Here is an 11,122-nt window from a genome sequence, read left to right on the forward strand (position 1 = left end):
AATATTCAGGAAGTTCTATAAACAAGGAATCTGGGTTGTAGATTTGTCATGCAGACTTTCCAGCAAGCAATTAAAGCTCAACATTTACAGTCAGTTAGATGAACCAGATGTATTCCTGGCAAGGGAGAGCTTGAAAGCAACAGATTTTTGAAGTACACTGACAGCCCTTAATCTTCAGACAGAAAAAGCTCTGCTTAGGAAACCCTCCAGTAAGTAAATTATTTAGTTCATCTTGTGTTACTTAACAGTTCTGCTATTTAGACTTCTGATGGTTGAGGACTTAGTAAAAGAGTAAGAAAGCCCAATCTATCTTCAGCAGAAAAGTTCCCAAAGAACTAGTTTAAGACTGTAAGTGCAACATGAAGTGTTTTCATCTCCTACGCTATTTTAAACCAAATGACTGTTGTTGTATATTTTCTCTCTCTTAATGGCAGTAGATCTCCAGTAATACAGAGACACTCAGCAAAGTAATGTAGTGAGATTGTGCTAACATGATTTTGCCAAATGTAATCAGCGTATGTTAGGTATATTGCAAAGGAGAAGATACAAAATGGTTCTTTTTATAGCAGCTGCAAAATCAAGAGGAAAAAAAAATGACCCTTCATTACGTAAGTAATAGATGCCTGTTTCTGTTTCGAAGGAAAAGACAAAAGAACATGGGTGTTAACAAAATGGGAGGGGTGCAGTGGACAGCACAGAGATTCTGTGAGAGTCAGGGAAACCTTTACTGCAGCAACAGCATTTTCTTAGATCCAAGGCTGACAGCTCACAACTGTTCCTCCATCAGAGCATAAGCCTTCCCATTCTTAAATGTTAAATGGACCTAGCCTTTAACTCACTGCAAGTGTGGATGTGATAGACTCTGTCTCATTCACCTGCTTCACACCCACTTCAGTGGTATCTGTGACTGAGAAGTCTTCAGCAATCCTTGCCAGGTATGACCTCTGTGAACTGTTACCTCCTAACTTGGATTAGTAAGTGGACAGAACCTGGCAGCTTCACACAGGGGGTCTGAATTTCTCCTCACCACAACAAGTCTTTGATTTTTTGGATACGGATTACAAATCTTCAAGTAAAAGAGCAACAATAAAGAAGGCCAGAGAGTATCCTACATAAAGCTGTCGTATTTTCTAGGCTTGCTTTATAGACAACCAAAACTTACTTCAGTTTCTATTATAAAGTACAGTAAAATAATGAGAGGTTATCAATTTGCCTTGCCACAAGACATCTGCTCGTCATTCTGCCTCTGCCCAAAATAACTGGCATCCTCAGTGCCTTGCTCTGGCTGCCATCGTTTACTAGAAGCAGCTCGGCTGGAGCACAGAAATGCAATCACACTCTTCCCAATATTGCACAAGATAAGAGGGAGTGACAAACAGCATTAAGTCCAGGCTTATTTTTCATTTCCATTTATATTTCTTTAGCTTTCTTGTGATTAAACTCTGCTTTTGATGTTTCAGGGAATGACTGCATCTCTCCCACCCTAACCTAAACAGAAAACAAAACCCCTCTCTCTACTGCACAGTTTCCCAGAGGAATAGCAAGGGTCACTCAGGAACAAGCTGCAGCGATGTCAGACCCAGCTGATCTGCAGTAACCCAAGCCTTTCCAGCCACTCCATAAATGATTAAAAATTAATCTTTGGCTGAGTCACTTTGGTGAAGGAGGCAAGGAGAACTCTTCCTCCACTACTATGTCTGCCTGGAAAATGATTTAACACAGATAGTTCTTATTTCATAGGTGAAGGAGTCCAGTTATTTTGCAACTGTCATTGCAGAAAAAAATAGGCTTGTTTTCAAGAACAGTCTCAATTTGAGAGTGTATTTTGCTGTATAATGAATTCTCTGATTTGCGGCAGCCTCGGAGGCTGTAAAAACTCTTCCAGCTTGCTGAAGTGCTATAAAAGTTTTAAGACATTAGATATTATTTAGTGAATTATTGAAAATGGTATTGTTTGAAAGGCTTGCAAGCCTAGCAGAAAGGAAAGCAAAGTCTGGACTTGAGAACAAAAAGCAAGCAAGCAAGCAAGTGCCAGAGGGCTGTCACTAAGTCATGAAGAGTCACCCAGAAGAGTACTCCATGCTGCTCCAGTGTCTCTTTAATGTGCATGGCAACCTCTACACAGCCCTTCTTTGCAAGGAAAATCAGGACTGGACATACATGCAAGAGACATACTGAATAAGCAACAGTTTCATACTTAATCTCTTTTGTCTCTGGGTGTGTAAAATGCACATTGATGTTATCTGAATAGTCATGGATGAAGGAAACACCTGACTGCTGCCGGATTTGGCTGACACAATTTTTTTTCTAGGATAGGTTTATCAGAAATCCATCACTGTATCTTTGACTTCTACTTCTGGACAGGCTTAGGATATAAATCTATCCAAGTAATTAATCTATCTGGAGACCTGGTTTTAGTTTAGTGTTTCCTATTGACCACTTGTAGGCAGCTTTCAGCTCAGCAAGTGGGGTTTTGAAGTGCCCTTTGGGAGCACTTATCTTCCCCTGTCCAAGCAAGAATTCTGGGAGTCTTGCTTGGGTTTGGAGTGATCCCATATGTCAAGTCCTGCAGCGTCTCAGTGATAGGCACTGAATTCCTTTACTAATTCTGGCTTTTTAACTTTTTAGCGCTGCACATGCTGTAGTGCGTTAGTTTATGGGTAGCAATTTCAAGTAATCCAATTCCTATGCAATATTTCAAATGCTAGCCACCGCACTGGCTGTACCCTAGTGATTTTGAGTCATGTTTTGTCCTGCAAGTCAATGAAGATATGATAATTAATTACTGACCTGAAGCAGAGACTGCTGTGACTAGAAGCAGCCAATTCCAAGTGTATTAGCTTTACAAATGTAAACCTTAGAATTAAAAAAGAATCAGAACTAATATTTAATCTTGCTCTTATTTCACCCAAACTGCTTGAACTCAAGATGCAACTGAAAATAATTTTCAGTGAAAATTCTGTGATGAAAATACACAATAATAAAAAGGAATTGTTTAGATTTTAAATTAGTAATTCAGTATGACAGAGATGAGTAAAGTAGGTAGCCATGTAGCCACATAATGCAACCATAACTTTAAACAAGATGAAATAGTTCTTTTGAGTAATAAAGGCAAAGAACTTTCTTGTCTTAGGGCTAATAATTGATTTAACCTGACAGTTATTTTAGAAGGTTTGTATGACTTAAAATGGAAGTTTCTGGGGGATGCTCTGCACAGATAGATTTTTACACTTGGCAGCTATCATAGCATTTTATTCCAGAAAAAAAGATTTTGTACTCCAGGCATACAACTAAATGCAAAGCACTGCATTCATCATCTCTTTCCCAACTTACTATCATTATTTGTCAAAATCTTTTCTCAAATATTTTTGAGTTTGTCAAAACTGGATTCCTTTCCCTTTAGAAAGGCAAGTGATTCAGCTGAACTGAAGCTAGTAGGAATGTGCTTTTTTCTGGATCACATTTAGGATTAGCACTGGTAGTCTCAGTTTTACTGAAACAAACTGCAGAATTTGCAATTATTTCAACAGGGCAGAGTTTCATGACTACATCATCTCTTGACATACCTTGTCTTTTCTTTTTTCTGTTCAGCTGTACGTTTCTATATTATCATTTTACATGAAACAGTATTCATAAGATGTATTACAAATAGAAAATATGCTCCTGTTTGCTAAGATCAAGAACTTTCTAACTTATTTTCATTACATAGCTCTGTACAATCTATATTTATCCTGTGACACCAATTTACACTGTATTTTTAGTGTGTTGTTCTTTTTTAAAAAAAAGAAAGTTACTAATATCCTTGTAATAGCTGACAGAATCATGCATTGGCATGGGAAGATTTTTAACTAGAAAATTATTTCCTTCTATTTTAAGTCTGCATGAAGTACTTATCAGTAAAGTTAGACTGAGTGAACTGCAAGACTGATTTATTTTTTTTTTCCTCCTTAACTGATCAATTAATTGTGTGGGTATTGTGGTTTAACAGGAGCGAGATTGGTAGTCTCTAGACAGATATTACTGACATTTATAAACGTATTCAATTTGTTGGCCCTGGGGTTTCATTGAGAGTGGTTCAGTACAATAGCAACAGAGAAAGGAATGCCCTGATAATTTTCTTTAGTAAATTCCAGCAGAAACATTGCACATAATGAACTGCCAGCAAACAACAGTAAATTTGAGAATGGGATGGAAATACAGCCATATTACATCATTTCAGAGGGGATGGAAACATTCTCTATAAACACTCTTGGATATAATGTATTGATTCCTAACTGCAATTTACTGTTCAACACAATCATATTTATTCACTGCACAGTCATGAATTATACAATTTCTAGCTGCTGTTAACCAAAGGAGAGAAAAAGTCCATTCCAGACCTCAGCCATGAAATTTCAAGGATTTCCATCACCCATAAAATCAATGGAGAAACAGTAATAATCTTTAAGTTGTTTTCAGTAATGAAGGTTTTACAGTGGAATTCACTCCCTGGGTGAATTATGACTAATTCAGAGTCTGATTACTTATAGAAAATGCTGCAAGGCCTTCATTGGAGATTTACATTATATACAAAATCTATTTGCAGTAATTTCAGGGGGTTGGGGAAGAATCCCATATTGTGCAAACACAATTGTTGGAAAAAAGGAGACTGCACAGTAGCATAAGCACCACAGAGGGTGAAGTCCTGACTCCTCTTTTTGAGGAGTTTCTGACATTGATCTAAACAACCATTAAACTGATTTATGTTGAAATAAAATGAGAGGATTTTCGTTACGAGGCACCCAGCCACCGTGGCGCCATCTCGTGGGGCCGGCAGCCACCAGCTGTGAGCGAGCCCGGCCACCCGGGCCAATCAGAACGATGCGTGTGGCGGAAGCCGGACGCGAAAGCGAGGCTGGAGGGCAGGGACTGGGGGAAGCTTGGAGCGAGGCTGGTTCCTTCGGGTTTTGTCCGTGTCCCTTGCGCTCAGGTTGTGGTTTATGCATTAAAATGGCCCAATCTGCAAAGGGTGCAGGTTAAACCAAAATTTTGGTTGTGACAGCAGCTCTGTTCTGAGGATACCTAAAGGACCTGCCGGTGCCCGTGGTGTATGGAAGCACAGGGCCTGTGGAAGAAGCATCGCCCAGCTCTGAAGGAGAAAAATGCCCAGTGAGGCTAAGTGAGCTTTCTCTGCATGAGCAGTCTGGTGCTGAATAGGTGAACGGGACAGGCGTACATACTGCAGATAATATCAATATATTCCTATTTATCCAATGTTTTCAAATTACAGTGCAGCAAATTCTTTTCAAGGGGCTCTTAATCTGTAGTATGAGAGCATACTCCTGCCTTCTTAGTGGTAGGAACAAGCAATTTATTTTAAAATTAAGTGCTACTTTTTGCAGCACTGGATGCAAACTTCATACATTCAAAGTGATCTGTGCTACTGCAAATCTAAGAGTTAATGTATAGAAAATCATCCTACTTCAAATACTGGTAAGAGCTCAGTTCATCTCTCCCATATGATACTGTATGCTTCTGAATATTGTATAGCTGGAGAAAAGGAGGTATAAGACTGTGAAATGGCTGGTGCCATGGGCTTCTGGCTGTCCTTAAGCAAAACTCAGTTCCAAGTTATGAGTTCTAATTAATTGATGATGAACAGCAAGCCAAAAAAAAAAATATTGTAATCGTCGAGCTCTAGCTTATGCCAAGTCTGTCTGTGAAATATTGATGGTGGCTGCTGTATTAAGTTGTATTTTCTTGTATAATGTTCTTAAATATTTAGTGACAAGTGATAATGCTGTCCCACAGAAAATCCCTGGAACGTAAAATGTCTGTGAATTGCCTCTGACAGAGACCTTTTCATTACAGCTTTCATCTCAGTGTGAGGAGAAGGGTCAGCTCCTACTGCTTCCCAGAAAAACATATAAATCCCATTCCCTGAATCCGACTGTTGATGGATTATCTGTCTGCTAGTCATTCATCCCAGTTTCTCTCCAGTTCCCCAGCACTTCTGCTCAGCTGAGGCCACGCTAACCAAGAGATGTTGGGACCGGTATCCCAGGAACTGCGCTGTGCTTGAGATAATACTGCCCCACTCCATCACTTTGCCATGATGAGCTCTGCTGCCCCAGAGCTTTCGGGGTCGATGTTCCCCAGCTCCACCCCATGCAAACATCTTGGTGATGCCTGGTGGGAATGGCTGAAAGCTGGTTCTGCCACTGGTTAGAGGGAAACAAAACTTCTGAGTCAGGCCTGAGTCGTGGGGGGGGGGGAAGGCAGGGAGGAATCCTGAATCTTGTTAAAATTTATTCAAAGCTGCCTAACAAGTGTGAACTCCAATCTGTCATACAGTGTGGAGTATCTGATAAATACACCTACTTCCACTCTCCTCCATTACACACAATAGTACTGTCTGTACTATCTGTAAGGATAAAACACTAAGTAATTGAACAGTATTGATCTTAAAATTGAGTTACCAGAACAAGACCATTTCCTGTATATTTTCAAAATACAGTCACTGTGTTTCTGTCTATAATCATCACATGAGCCCATTGACATGTTCAATAGGCTCAGCTTGGCAGATCTTAAAAGTCAATATAGAGAATGAGTGTGTGTGTTTTCAAACATCAAATACAATTTAATTGTTCTTATTTAAAGCTACAAGCCCTCAATCAAACAGTGCTCTTTCTATTGTAGAGCAAAGCCCGCTGCAATAACACAGGCATGCGTTACCTAAATCAAGTTTAAAGACTTGCATTAACCATGAAAACTGTAACACATCTGATTTAAAATGCCATTTCCCCCATGTTCAGTTATGTTGCCAACTTTATGAAGATGGGTTTTTTCCTTTATCTTCAGGAGACGAGCGATACAGCTTTCAAAAGTGAATGTGGGCAATTTTCCACTTAGTGTATGGGCTGCTAAGGATAGGTCAAATACTAGAAGTTATAAATTTGGGGCTTTTAAAATACCATTTTACAATGACAGGCATAAGTTAGTTATATTTATCAGCTGTGTGACAGAGTAACAGCAGCTTTTGCTTGAAAGGTTTGGATGCCAGAGTTGGATGTAAAGTTTCCTGTACTCTCACAACACTGTATCTTTAATTGCAGTTTTCACCTGTGCCTTATCCAAGCAAATACTTGCATGTGTTGCTGTCAGCTGGTGTTGCTTGTTGTTACTTGTACAAGATGTATTTCTGTATAGAAATGTTCAGATATAGTACATGCAGAGGCCCTTGTATTTTTTGTGCAACACCTTCCCTGCCTTTCTGAGAAGCTCTGAGCAGGGCATGGAGGGAATTGCAAAGAGGGCCAAGGTAGTCACAGGCCAACATGTAGCCTGCATCTCTCTGTTAGTAATGAGGCAAGATTTATCAAACACTAAACTGAAGAAAACTGCATGCTTAAAATTATTTTTGTCCCTTTCTAGGTGGCTCTGTACACCGATAGTGCTAGAAAAGCTCATGACTACTTGGATCAGTCCTTTTCTGATCGCTAATATTCTTGCTGTCCTTCAACTACATCATTCTGTGGAAAGAAATGTGCAGCCAGAAAAAATGGCTCTGGTCAGGATTTCCATTTTTGCTGATGTCCAGATTTTTTCAAAGAACAGTTCTGTTTCCAAGTAAACTTTGTTATTGGGCTTTTTTTTAATAAGAGAAAATGTCTGCTTTTCGGGTAAAACATTGACTTTCACTGTGGAAATCTCCAGAGCCAAGTGATTAAAAAAAAAAAAACATTTCTTACCTTTAGTTTCGTTTGCAATTTTGAACGGTTTTGTTGAATGATGGTTTCAGCACAGTCAAGATATTCTGTTGGGAGCTGAAAATGTGGGGCTGGGTGTTGTAGTTTGGGGACTTTTTAAAGTGATAGTGTAGTAAATTTACAGATTGCCTCAATAATTGCCACACTGTTGCACAGATTTTTATGGATGAGGAGCAACAGCTTTTTCAGGTGAGAAACAACGTAGAGCTGCATATGTCAGAAACTATATTGACTTATTATAGGTGTTGTGCTGGGCCCCCAAACCTTTGTGTTTAATGATTCTCACTTTAGCTCTATAGACTTAATACAGGAAAGAAAACCCGTGCATTCCAGTGTCATAGTAGTAACCTGAATTGCAGCTTCTTCAAGGTTACAGACAAAGTGAAATTACTGCACTGTAAAGCTGTCACAAGGGTACAGCTTTTCTAACTGTTACTGAGCATCAGCTGCTAAACTTGAAATGACAGGCTCACTGCTAGCTTGGGAGAAGTCTACACAAGTTTATTGGGAGGTAAACCATGTAAGAAGCATCTCTGGATTCATTTTGATACAGAAATGTTTCACAGATTAAAATCTGTTAAATGTGAAAATAAAATTTGCTGCATCAATCATCAGCAATTGAGAAAAGCCCAAACCTAGGGAAATAACTTGTAATGAAATCAGTCTCTTACAGACTTTTGAGAGTACCGTTCTGGGGCAGTTTTACTTTTTATGCTCTCATAATTTCCTATTTGACTTTTACTGCCAATTGCTTTAGTTATTGATTAGGAAAGGAAGAATGCGAACGTGTTTTTGAATTATTGCTACACAATGCAATTAAATATGACTTGCAAATACCAGCAGTCAGGATTCATCCATCTAAGGAACCGTCACACCATATGAAAAGCCCTCGCCATTGGGAAATGTCAGGGAAATGTGAAGCCAAACAGGAAATTCTGACTATTGGTAAAACTGCTGGGATTGCATTGCAAGGAGGGAAGGTCATCACACATTGATTCAGCGAAGTACTCCAGTCTAAAACTTTTGTTTTAAGCAAATGAGTTTGTAGGTACTGGCGTACTCCTGTGAGTGCACAGAGCAGTGCTGTTCAAAAGTGACTTGAAATGGCCATTAATTATTAAATAAACTCGAATTACACTAATGGGCTCCATAAACTGAAGAATTAACTCGTCAGCTCTAATTAGAATAATCTTTCTGATCTGAGGTCTTATACAGAGAGAAAAAAAAAAGAAACACCAAGAAAATCTCACACACACACACACACACACAGACACACTAGAAAAAAAAATAAGGCAACAAAAGAAAGAGGATCAGAAAGGGAGTGTAAGGGAGCAGTCTGGTAGAGAATCATTCTCTGAATACCCAGTGCAAGGACAAGAGTCTTACAGTACTATAGCGCCCAATGAAGTGGCACTGGCCCAAGCACTGTAGGGTCTGACCTTATGGACTCTTAGAAGTGCCAAGGGTATTTCGATTTCTCTGGCAGGTTTTTTCCCAGTTGATATGGCATCTGCTGCCTTCATAGCACAGCAAGGCTGTGGGTCCTGGGAGCTTGATCTCAGTGGGAGCTGACAGCCTGGGGAGTCCGCAGGACCTGTGGTCTCTGTGCAGGCAGGGAGCAGGGGCAAGGGATGGTCCTACCTCATGTGTTTTGGCAATTGCTAACTAAAACTTTACTCTTACGCTTATAGCTTAAACTAGGACCTCTATAATAAAAACATTATGTAATCATCTGCCATTCCTTAAATTATGGAATGCACCATTCAGGAAATTGAGAGACTGATAATCCAAGCTATATTGATTTCTCCTTATGTAGCTTGATAATATTCTGTGGTTTCCACTCATATATCATCTACAAGCAATCACTTGACCAGATGTGAAGTCACGCCAAGGCTCTGTGATGGTGGTGATGGCTCTCTTCTGAACAATGATGAAGGCTTTTACTTTGTAAAATCTAGCAAAAAAATCTAATCCCAGCTTTCTACATTTTCTAGTTTTGTCTCCCTCACTCCTCTATTACACTTTCCTTAATTTGGATTTCTTATGGAGGCTGGGGAAGGACTCAAAGGTGTCTTTACTGGACAGGTTTTGAACTCTTATGCTTCTCTCACTCAGTTTAGAAAAAAAAAGGATCAGAACTTCCTCTGTTATTAGCATAACTTCTTTAGAAAGATACTGGGGAGGCAGGGACTGGGGGTAGAAGAGTTAAAATTTAGAGGTTTGAAATTACCAGAATTATCATAACAGCTCAGGAAGGGAAAGAAAAACTCTCTAAGAACTGGGGTTCTGGATGATTTGTTAGCAGCAGTTTTTCTCTGAGTTGTCTTTGCGTGCATAATTAGTTCTCTCTGAAGATATTACTAAGAGCTGTAGCTGGAAGAATTATAAAGGTGCATACTGTGAATCACAGAGATGAAGATTCAAATAATAATATCTGATCAAGAAAGAGACACAATGGACACACATATCTCTTTTAAGACTGAAAGGCAATTTCCGTAAATGAAGGAGTAATTTTGTATGATCATATTTATCTACATCTGAAGCAGAAGGATATAATTTATCCCTCGGCCTTCTTTGCTATGAATAGTTTATAGGTAGGGGTCAGCCAATAGTGAAGAAGTTCAGCTAATAACAGTATGGATTCTTTAAACAAAATATAGCACTAGTTGGTCCTTGTAAGAGAACAAAATAATACTGGGTTTGTATTTCCACAGCTGGGAGGCGGATCATTAAACAAGTCAGTGCCTGGTGCAGGGCAGGAAGCAGGGGAGATGGTGAATGCTCTTCTACAGTACACTCAAGCTGTTTACTCCTCAAACAATTAAAGTGTAAGCTAGGCAGTATGGGGCTTCAGCTGCATGTGATTTCTGAAATTCCTTTCCTCTGGGGATGCTCACCTCACGTGACGTGGGAGCTGCGAGTGGGGAGAGAGGTACCCAAGCATCTGGGGAGCAGCTCACTGTGGAGGCAACAACGCAGTCCCCTGGTCATCTGCCTGCCAAATTCAATCAGCCCTAGCAGTAGCCATGCAGGATATGTAGCAAATTCCTTTCTCATTCTTCTAGGATTTGAATTAAAGTATTTTGGTATTTCCACGTCTTTGTCTTAGAAATGAAACTATTCCTCTTGTGCTTGTTCCGTTCAACTTTCCCTTCATACCACATTCTAACACAAAAACAAAAAAAATTGCTCTGTTAATCATACAGAGATTTGTTTTGGCAATTTTTTTAACCAGTTTATTACCTTTCTTACTGTAATTCAGTATCAGTATTGCAGTCTGTTTCTCAGCCAGCAAGATGGTTCAGAGAGAACCATCAGCAAGATGGTTCAGAAGAGAGAAGCAGTTCAATAACCACGAAAAATTCAAAATTATG

The sequence above is a fragment of the Mesitornis unicolor genome, unplaced genomic scaffold (genome assembly GCF_000695765.1).
Source record: "Mesitornis unicolor isolate BGI_N332 unplaced genomic scaffold, ASM69576v1 scaffold18691, whole genome shotgun sequence".
Classification (NCBI taxonomy): domain Eukaryota; kingdom Metazoa; phylum Chordata; class Aves; order Mesitornithiformes; family Mesitornithidae; genus Mesitornis; species Mesitornis unicolor.